The 10,843-nt window shown below is 36.7% G+C and overlaps 1 long non-coding RNA gene across 1 annotated transcript; it reads left to right on the top strand.

Annotated features, from left to right (window-relative positions):
* Positions 1 to 6,682: 6,682 nt before the first annotated feature.
* On the top strand, positions 6,683 to 8,919 carry LOC110928252. The gene is made up of 4 exons (XR_004883302.1): positions 6,683 to 6,900; positions 7,008 to 7,315; positions 8,340 to 8,451; positions 8,782 to 8,919. It is a non-coding gene; the product is annotated as an uncharacterized LOC110928252 (long non-coding RNA).
* Positions 8,920 to 10,843: the final 1,924 nt, after the last annotated feature.

Consider the following 10,843-nt stretch of genomic DNA (forward strand, 5'->3'; position numbering starts at 1 on the left):
TATATTTGCCATAAATTCAATTCCTGCTCATGTGCTATTTGACACGGGTGCGAATAAGTCCTTTATTTCACATGGACTTATTCGACATCCTTCCTTTGTACTAACAAAATTACCTATGCCATTAGAGGTAGAAATAGGTGACAACAAAAGCTTCCTTGTATGTGATATATGTCGAGATTGTAAGATAAGCATAGATGATGAGGAATACCCGATAGATTTAATTCCTATGTCCATGGGAGAGTTCCAAGTAGTGGTCGGAATGGATTGGCTATCCCGACATAATGCGAAAGTCATGTGTTTCCGCAAGGAGATAAAACTAAAATCTCCAAGTGGGAAATCGGTTATCATACGTGGTGAGAAGGAAGGAAAACCTGTTATGTGCTCAATGATAAAAGCTTATAAGCTCATGAAGCACGGATGTAGAGCATTCATGATATACGCAAATGAACCAAATAAAGGGTCGTTAAAGATTGAAGACGTGCCGGTAGTGCGCGAATACGCCGATGTGTTCCCGGAAGACCTACCGGGAATACAGCCGGAACGGGAGATAGAGTTCGGGATCGAATTGATTCCGGGCGCGAAACCCGTGGCCAAGGCGCCGTATCGGCTTGCACCCTCAGAATTGCAAGAGTTAATGTCTCAAATTCAAGATCTCCTCGACAAAGGCTTTATTCGCCCAAGTGTGTCACCGTGGGGCGCACCGGTGTTGTTTGTTAAGAAAAAGGATGGGAGTATGCGTATGTGCATCGATTACCGCGAGTTGAACAAACTCACGGTGAAAAATCGATATCCACTTCCAAGAATTGACGAGTTATTCGATCAATTGCAAGGTGCTAAATGGTTCTCCAAGATCGACCTTAGATCGGGGTACCACCAGTTGAGAGTCAAGGAGGAAGACATACCGAAGACGGCTTTCCGTACGCGGTACGGACATTACGAATTCTTGGTGATGTCCTTTGGGTTAACAAATGCGCCCGCGGCCTTCATGGACCTCATGAACCGGGTCTGCAAGTCCATGTTAGATAAGTCGGTAATAGTGTTTATTGACGACATTTTAATATACTCAAAGGACGAAGCGGAACACGCAATACATTTGTACGAAGTCTTGGAGACGCTCAGAAGGGAAAAGTTGTATGCAAAATTTTCAAAATGCGCCTTCTGGTTGCGAGAGGTGCAATTTCTTGGGCACGTCATCAATGCAAACGGGGTATTAGTAGACCCGTCAAAAATAGAAGCCGTGGCGAAATGGAATCCACCGAGGAATCCTTCGGAAATCAGAAGCTTTTTGGGGCTTGCGGGTTATTATCAGAGGTTCATACAAGATTTCTCCAAAATTGCCATGCCACTGACCGAACTAACCCGCAAGGAGGAGAAATTTATGTGGGGCGAGGACCAAGAAAAGGCGTTTCAAACGCTTAAGGAAAAATTGACACAAGCACCGGTATTGTCATTACCGGATGGAACGGATGATATGATAGTTTACTCGGATGCCTCGCATTCGGGGCTTGGTTGCGTTCTGATGCAACGAGGCAAGGTTATAGCCTATGCCTCAAGGCAGCTGAAAACTCACGAAAAGAGATATCCTACTCATGACCTCGAGCTAGCGGCGGTGGTGTTCGCCTTGAAAATATGGAGGCATTATCTGTACGGGGTAAAGTTCACTATTTTTACCGACCACAAAAGCCTAAAGTATTTCTTCGATCAGAAGGAATTAAATATGAGGCAAAGGCGGTGGTTGGAGACGGTCAAAGACTTTGATTGTGATATACATTACCATCCCGGGAAGGCTAATGTAGTAGCGGACGCGCTAAGCCGAAAGACAGATTATGCGCCTATTCGAGTCCGATCGATGCAACTAATAGTGACATCGGGATTGCTCGACCAAATTCGAAAATCTCAAAGTGAAGCAATAAAAGAAGAGAATGTGAAAAAGGAAAGAATAGTAGGGCAGTTAAAAGACTTGGAGGACGGCAACCAAGGATTAAAAACTCGATTTGGGAGAATTTGGGTTCCCAATACATGTGGAGCCAAAGCACTTTTACTTGACGAGGCCCATAAATCTCGTTATTCGATACATCCAGGGGCGACCAAGATGTATAATGATTTAAAACAAAATTATTGGTGGCCCGGAATGAAAAGAGATATCAGAAGTATGTGGAGAAGTGCCTGACTTGTTTACAAGTCAAAGCAGAGCATCAAAAACCATACGGTCAGCTGCAGCCATTAGACATTCCAGTTTGGAAGTGGGAACAAATTACGATGGATCTGCTGACTAAACTGCCCAAAACTAGCCGTGGTTTTGACGCCATATGGGTAGTAGTAGATCGATTGACAAAAAGTGCACATTTTATTCAGATTCGTGAGACCTATACATCAGAAAAGATGTCAGAAGTGTATACTAACGAGATTGTGGCGCGTCACAGAGTACCGATATCCATAGTGTCCGACAGAGATACCCGGTTTACTTCGGATTTTTGGCGTGGTTTCCAAGAACAAATGGGAACCAAGCTGTTTATTAGCACTGCTTACCATCCCCAAACGGATGGGCAAAGTGAGAGAACAATACGAACTTTGGAAGATATGTTGCGTGCTTGCATTATCGACTTTGGGGGCAGTTGGGATGTCCATTTACCCTTAGTCGAATTCTCATATAACAACAGCTATCACGCGAGTATTAAAATGGCTCCATACGAGATGTTATATGGTAGAAAGTGCCGAACCCTAGTTTGTTGGGGAGAAGTTGGTCCACGGGGGTTAGCTCAGACTGATATAATCCAAGCTACAAATGGTAAGATCGACTTAATCCGCACTCACTTAAAAGCAGCTCAGGATCGACAAAAATCGTACGCGGATAAACGAATGAGGCCAATAGAATTCCAAGTGGGCGATAAGGTAATGTTGAAAGTATCGCCGTGGAAGGGGATAATTCGATATAGAAAAAGAGGAAAATTGAGCCCAAGATTTATTGGGCCATTTGAAATCGTGGAACGGGTTGGAAAGGTAGCATACCGTCTCGAGCTACCTGAGGAGTTGAGTGGAGTACATAGCACGTTCCACGTGTCACATCTCCGTAAATGTTTAGCGGACGAAACTGCTCATGTTCACTACAACGACATCGAGGTGGATAACAGCCTTAACTACGCGGTAAGGCCAATTGCAATTCTAGATCGTAAAGTGAAGAGTTTGAGAAACAAAAAGATCAACCAAGTGAAGGTTAAATGGGAACACCGTAAGGGTGCGGATACTACATGGGAGACCGAAGAATAAATGCAACGGCTCTACCCTACGTTATTCGGTACGTAATTCGGTTTCGGGGATGAAACCCTCTTTAAGGGGGGTGGACTTGTAACATCCCGAAATTTCAAAACTTTATACTAGAATTATAAAGTGTATAATAAACAAGAATAAACTAACTAGGATAAATAACCTAGTTAGTCAAGAGTCTTGTAGTAACACTTGAATGAGTTAAAAGGCCAAGAATATAAACTAAATAAGAGTGGAGGGACTAAAGTTGTTAAAATAGAAACTTAAAATACTAATATTAGTGAAATAAAACAAACCAAACACCTCAAATGAGGCCTGGTCGATCAACAGAAGGAAGGGGGCGACACCCACACTTCCAAAACCTAAAAATCTACAAAACTCTCAAATTGAAGGCCAAAATTCAGTTGAAATCGGAATCTAAACATAGAATCGTGATCTCCTCGTCAAGAAGGTCATAAGGTATGTCAAATTAGGTTGTTTTGATACAACTCAAATTCTTGCATGAGATTGAAATCGAAGGTTGAGCTTGATTATGTGTTGTAAAACATGAAATTGGAAGTAATGTAAAGTCTAGGGACAAACCCTAGATGATTTCTTGTTAAAATCTTGCATGTTAGTTGTAGAAATCAAAATCACTATAGTGGGTGATTAGTAAGTTAGTAGAACTTGATAAACACTAGGATTAAGACTCTTGTTCTAGTGAAAACTGAAATTGTGAGATAATCTCTGAAATTGTTGATGTTAAAATATGTGTATATTGTCTAATTGAAGTTGATTTGAGTGATAAATTCAAGTTATGAACTTGGTTTAGATCATGTAAAAATCTGACCCGCAAGGTGTTTGATAAAACGCCTAAATGAGGATTAAAATGTTAAAGATTGCTAAAAACGCAGATTTACATATCTAATGAATGAATGCGTTAAAGCTTATGAAAAAGAGTTCTAATCTTGTTATGAATTGGACTCTTTAGGCAAGGAATCCGGAACGTCAAGTGGACACGCGGGAGGTGATACCCGCGGAAAAGGTGTGCTTTGAAGGTACGTGACTTAGTCCCGTTAAGTTATGCTTAAATTCTTTGGTTTGATATGTAATTGATGTTGTAGTGTAAAGGATGCGTTTGATGTGTCGTTTAAGTGACGAAGTACACCCGACCATCAAACGGGTCAAAATAAGAACTTGGAATTCAGTTTGGTATGTCAACAAAGTGATAGTTTTCACTAGTTAGCCAAACGGGTCAAAATGATGTTTTTTTTTTTAAAAAGAATTACGAGAGTAGAGACTTGAAAGTCTCCTACCTTGTTAAATGATAAATTGTGCTATACTAATGATTTGGTGATATCGAATTCAAGCATAAGAACCCGGGATATGGGTCAAACTATAATGTTAAAGGAAAATGGATTGTTTGAAAAGGAATGTTGGAATTCCGAGTAATCAAGTAATTGCCCTAGAGGAATTTGCAAAGCCATGGAATTGGCGTGAAAACACCAAGTAGGTGAGCCCGGGTAATTGGGTAATTATGTTTAAGGGGATTTTAAGAATGAAAAGAGGTGCGATGCACTCACACTAACGGGTCGAATAATGGGAATAAGGAAATTGTGAACCAATTGTGGGTATCTTGGTTTCCGCGATATAAAATTTACATGGTTGAATCCGTAATGTTATTTCGGACTCATAGTAAAAAGAATCGGCTAAAACGGACAAGCGAGTAAAAAGTTATAAACATGTAAAGTGGAAAAATAGCTAAAGGGTAAATGTGCAGAGCCCACCGTAAATTACGGTTCCACCGTAATTTACGGTGGAGCTCAAACTATTACGGTGAGATCTTCCTGAGTTACGGCAGAACCAAAGACATTCCAGCTTCACCGTAACTTACGGTGACACCGTAAGTTACGGTGGAACCCAGAAAAATTATGTTTTGTTCGTTGATTTTTGATGTCGGGAATTGTTTATATGTAACTTATTTAAGTCCAAACTAATGTTTTTAGTGTTTGACTTCAGGTATGAATGAGGTCCTCCCGGATGGCGATCAAGTATATGTCAAGAACCGAACACATAACTCGAAGTTTCCGCACTAAACTTAATTTTGTCTAAACTTTAAACATGTCGTACTTTCTTTTGTTGATTATGTTTTAAATCCCTCGAACTAGTGATTAGTATACTAGCAGGGGTTACTTTTATCTAGTTATGCAATATCTTGGATGTGGTTGGTATCATCACAAGGGTGTATGGAATTAAACTCGAAAGTTTTTTTGTAAACTCTGATTTTTATAAAGTTTCATGAAATATTTAGTTAAATTATGTTAAATTATTAAGGGTGTTACAATGAGCCCATGTCTGGTCTCATGCGAACAACTTCGAGATCAGAGAGCGAGAATCATTTTCTTTGCCAGGTGGCAAATTCACAACTCACTCTTGTAGAGTTTATGAATCATTTTGACGGTGCAATGGATGTCCAAAGTTTCAATCACAGAAAGAATGATCATATTTCAAGATATATTGAGCCTAATGATTGGAGCGAAACTACTTTGTAAAAAGATGCTGCTAAGATATACACCAGGTCTATATTCTTTGATCAGCAAATAGAGATATATGGAACCATTACCGAATGTCTGCAGATGGACACCAAAATCGAGGGTCTACAGATCAGGATATCATTGAAAGACTTTAAAGCTCATGGAGATGGGTTATTAGAGGTATTATAGCATAGTGGAGAGTTCAAATGAGAAGAAATTTTTTTTAAGAAGAAAAAAGAAGAAATTTCGACCAATAAGAATGCTTTATTTTACTTCATTTAATATAAGTATTTAATATTACTATAAGGGTACATTGGTAAATCTACATAGGTTATTAATTTGTAGTCTTCCTCTTTAATAGCTAACTACATTAAATTTTCTGTAACTTATCTTCATAATATATATTTTTTTTCAAAAAAATAAGATAAAATAATTTAAAGTGTATAATAAGTTATGAGTTGTGTAGGATAAATTACGAGTTGTGTAGGATAAATTTCAACGTGTAGGATGAATTTCAAAATATGTAAGATAACTTTTGATGTGTGTAGGCAAAAAAAGTTAGTGTGGAGGATACTAGTTTTTATGACTAATTAATTAGTCAAAATGATAATAAATGAGATTAGTGAAAAAACTATTTAATGTTTTACAAAATTACCCTTTGTTCTTTTTCTTCTCAATTAAATTTTCTTCTCAAATGAACATTCCCCTTATCTATCTCTTATACTAAAGCAAAATAACTTTGCCACCTCACTTGATGAGGTGGCATGAGATGGCATGGCTCTTAATCAAGATAATTCAGAAAATAGGAGGGATTTCAATTCTCTTGCTCCTCCTTCTCTTTGAAACCGTGGCTTTATATCTTGGGAAATCATAAATTTCTCTTAATTTCTCTTCTCAATCAAATCCCTATTTCCTAAATTACGAAATCCTTTCCTTTCACATTTTGTTTTCAAATCAAAAACCCTAGATAATGCACGATCTCCTTTAACAATTGAGTTTCAAGATTCATGAATATCTGCATCTTTGATCGCTATTAGAAGCAACCATCCCTTTAATAGTTTTTGCTTTTCTGTCTAAAAAACCCTAGATATCGTCATCTTCTATCGCGATTGGAAGCAACCAGGTAACTTTTTTCTTGATTATTGATCTTCTAAATGTAACTTTCTTTGATGATTCATGTTTAATGTATATTAATCTTGATTTATTACCATCCCTATGTTCATATTTTAGGGTTCTTAAAAATCAACATTCAAGAATTGTTCAAGCTTTTTAATGGTTTTCAGTGTATTTTTCCTAAAATCTAACATCGCGTTTCAGATTTTTCAGTGCATAATTTTATTTTGCAACCCCCTACCTTCTAATTCATTTGTGTTATAGGTTAGGTAATTGGTCCTGGAAATGTTTTGGTGGCAATTTGAGATTAGGAGTTAATATGTACTGACTGATATAAAAGTATGATGATGAAACTTAAAGTGGTGAAGTTTAACCCTTTCTTTTCACACCTTAATCAGCAAACAAGAAAAGTTCTGCAACAAAAGGTAAGATTTTTTTTTTCTTTTGTGCTAATTTTGGTGTTTCCTTTGTGGGTTTTGTTCTGTATGCTTTAAAGATTAAATCTTTAAATGGTTATTTTGGTTTTTATATGTATTATATAATGTAATTTGCTAGAACCCTAAAGTAGTTTTAAAGTTACTATTTGAAATCCTGATCCTATTTTAATATTCTTATCTGTTGAAAATTGAAATCTGCCATGTAAATCTTTATGTATAGTATGTGCAATTTAAATGCCTTGTTTGTTAAATTTGATCAAACATGAATCCTTTTGAGGAATTGAACAAATCAAAATGATTCTATTGCAAAAAGGCTGTTGGAAATTCTCCAAGATCATTCATTTTTGTGTACTTTTTTGAGTTTTTTTTTTCGCTTATTTTGAAAACACACTGAATCGTAATTCGAATATGTGATGGTTAATTGGATGGAATTATTCGATTCAATCTTCAGTTTGATTTTGATTCTTGAAATTTTCTAAATATTCGCAATTCTTGTCAAATTTTTTAATATTCCCAATTCTTTAATTTGGGTTTGAATATTGAAATATTTTAAATCTTCTTGGTTACTGTTGTGAAAACAAAGAACGACTACCTGTGACCGAGTATTTGCCCAATAACACCCTTGCAAAACATCTTTTCATTGTAAGCAATTCTTTGTTTTTTTTAACTAAAGGAACAAGTATAAAGGAACAAGCAAAACATCTACATATCCATAATTTGTTCACAGTCACTCGCTCTTGCAAAGCGTAATGTTTTTTATTGTTAGTTTAAAAGATTAATGTAGTTCTTGTGATTCAGAGAAATCACAACCAATGAAATGGGCAATGAGGTTACAAGTGGTGTTACGTTTAGTCGAAGCTCTTGAATTTTGAACAAATAAAGGGGGTGCTTTTTATCACGATCTCAATGCCTATAGAATTTTGTTTGATGAGGTCAAACCTTTAACTTTTTTATTTCTATATTTCACATTATTAAATTTAAAAACCGATATTCACACATTAGATTCTTGCAGGAAGGTAATCCTTGACTTTCGTGCTTTGGCTTGATGAAGAATAACCTGGATGGAAAAAGTTATAGCACGAATCTTGCTTTCACTCCTCCCGTGTATCTGTATCTGAGGACAGGTACATTATTATTTTACAACATTGTTCTTAATTATTTTCAGGGAATATGAGCATTTTGACTTTTGTTGTCAGAAGGATTGATTTTGATTTTAAGGTGAAGTGAGTTATTTTTAACTTTAGTTTTGGGATTTCATATAATTTATTGTTTTAGTGCCAAAGCACAAATTCCATGTTATCTTTTTCCAATTTTTTGGAGAATCAGTGTGTTCTGGTTTTGGTACAATTAGTATTTTTTATTATAGAAAGATGCATTTTAACATTTAAAATCAAAATCACTGATTTTCTACTTTAGATATGACGTGAGTAATTTTTTTGTCATTTGCTTTTCAGAAATTTGTTTCCATCCTATAGGAAGAGTAACGTCTGAAAGCATGATATATAGCCTTGGGAGTCTTTTGGTTGACCTTCTTAGCGGGAAGCACATTCCGCCAAGCCATGTAAGAATACGCCTCCACTCTCCCCATCACCAATGATAGTAAAAATAAGGTAAGAGTCACCAATGTTCTTCTTAACCTGCACTTCCATGTATTTGGTGGTGCCCAGTGAAGTAGAGAGAATATAGAGTTTAGAGAAAGGACACAGAGAAAAAGATATTATGGGTCAAATAAGTTGTTGGGTAGGGATATGGCTGAAGTTGTGGGGCTCTTGTGCTGATCTATTAGATACGCATAAGTAATCTTTTAAGTTTAAACTTCCCATAGAATCACATCTTAACTTTTTTTTTCATTTTTATTAGTAAATATTGGTTTTTATAGTTACAACCCGTTGTATGCATTAAAGATAGACTTTGGGTGACCTATAATCTATATTACCCGTTCAACATTAATTCCATTTTTAGCCGAATTGAGAGCCAGGGGTGGTGGTTGAGGAACTTTTCCAGGGGTGGTGGTTGAGGAACTTTTCAGCATTTATTAGCTAAAGATTACTGGATTTTTATGCGTAGGACACAATTTAGTTATTTATTTGTTGGTTAATTCATTTAGTTATCTTATATGTGTTTCTTAGGTTTTCTTCGTCCTTTGATGATCAGTTATGATGTTTGTTGCTCTCTGTGTGTAAGTTCTGCTGGTTGGCTGCCGGGCACGTTATGATTACGTCTTTTCCAAGCTTATATAGGCTGCTGGTATTTTTCTTCTGTCACTTCAGATTCGTCACTTTATTATGCTGACTTGAAAAGGTTTCTGATGTTCATCTTCTTTTCATTGTTGGTAGGATATAGAAAGTTTTCAATTTCTATATGCCATGTGTGTTTTACTTTGACTTTTATGTACAGACGTGACTTTAGAGTTGGGGTCTCACTGGAATAAAGTTAGCCTAAGTCAAGATGGGCTGTTGTGAACCAAGCTGTTTTCCGATAACAAGTGCACAGTAATTCTGGTCTGATGGCACAATTGTTTCAGGTAAAGAGAAATTAATCTTAGCTTTGAGTTAAATTTCGGCAGTGAGGACCTTGAACATTGATGTGAATAACATATTTGAATTGATTGCTATAGATTTTTATTGTTATTTCAACATTGTTTTTACCTATTTAGTGAGAGATCTATGCTCTTTTTCTTGGCAGCCAGTCCCAGCTTTTGGAGACCCTTCCTCTTCCAAGTGTAAGCACAAGTTTTGCTCCAATCGTGAATTGCGGCTATACAACAATGCTAATTTTGTATAACTAATTTATTAATATGTATTTTACTGAATGTGATGCAGATCAAATGAACATGTCCTACTTCTCCTTCTCAACCCTTAGACATTCATTATTGGTGGCTTTCCTTCAAATGCATGTCCGCGTTGTCGATCTTTTAAGTGCTAGATGGGATATATGATGGTAATATCTTAGCCATCACTGCCAGAAGCCATTATTGTTGCATCCCTATATTTGGTTTAGGGGCTTTCGTTTTTGTAGGTCGTTTCTTTTTGGGGAACAGGACGATTGAGGCAATCACCACCATCGGATCCGAGATTAAGCAGGTAATCTCTTTTCATTCTTCGGTTATCGCAGCGAGCAAAATCGGAAGCGGATCATTTAGTGAAATATTTCTAGGTCTAGCCTTTTTACACTCAATTCTTAGGCTAGAATTGAGATTTTAATGTATTACTCTATTTGTACCAGTTTCTGAGCCATATAATTAATGATTTGCAACTACTCATGTGAACTCAAATGATTGTTGCTGGAAAATGATAATGTATAGTCTTAAATATGATGCTTGGTGGGCGTCTCTACTTTGGTCCTTGATGTTTTCTATAGTTGCAAGTATTTTAGCAGCATCATATTATTTTCTAATTTTTGAGGAAATATTTTTGGCAAGTATTTTAGCAGCTTCACATTATTTTCTAATTTTTGTGGTTCACTTAACTGTCATGTTTGATAGGAGAATAGGCAAACTATGTACCCACGGTAACT

The sequence above is a fragment of the Helianthus annuus genome, chromosome 16 (assembly GCF_002127325.2).
Source record: "Helianthus annuus cultivar XRQ/B chromosome 16, HanXRQr2.0-SUNRISE, whole genome shotgun sequence".
NCBI classification, from domain to species: Eukaryota; Viridiplantae; Streptophyta; class Magnoliopsida; order Asterales; family Asteraceae; genus Helianthus; species Helianthus annuus.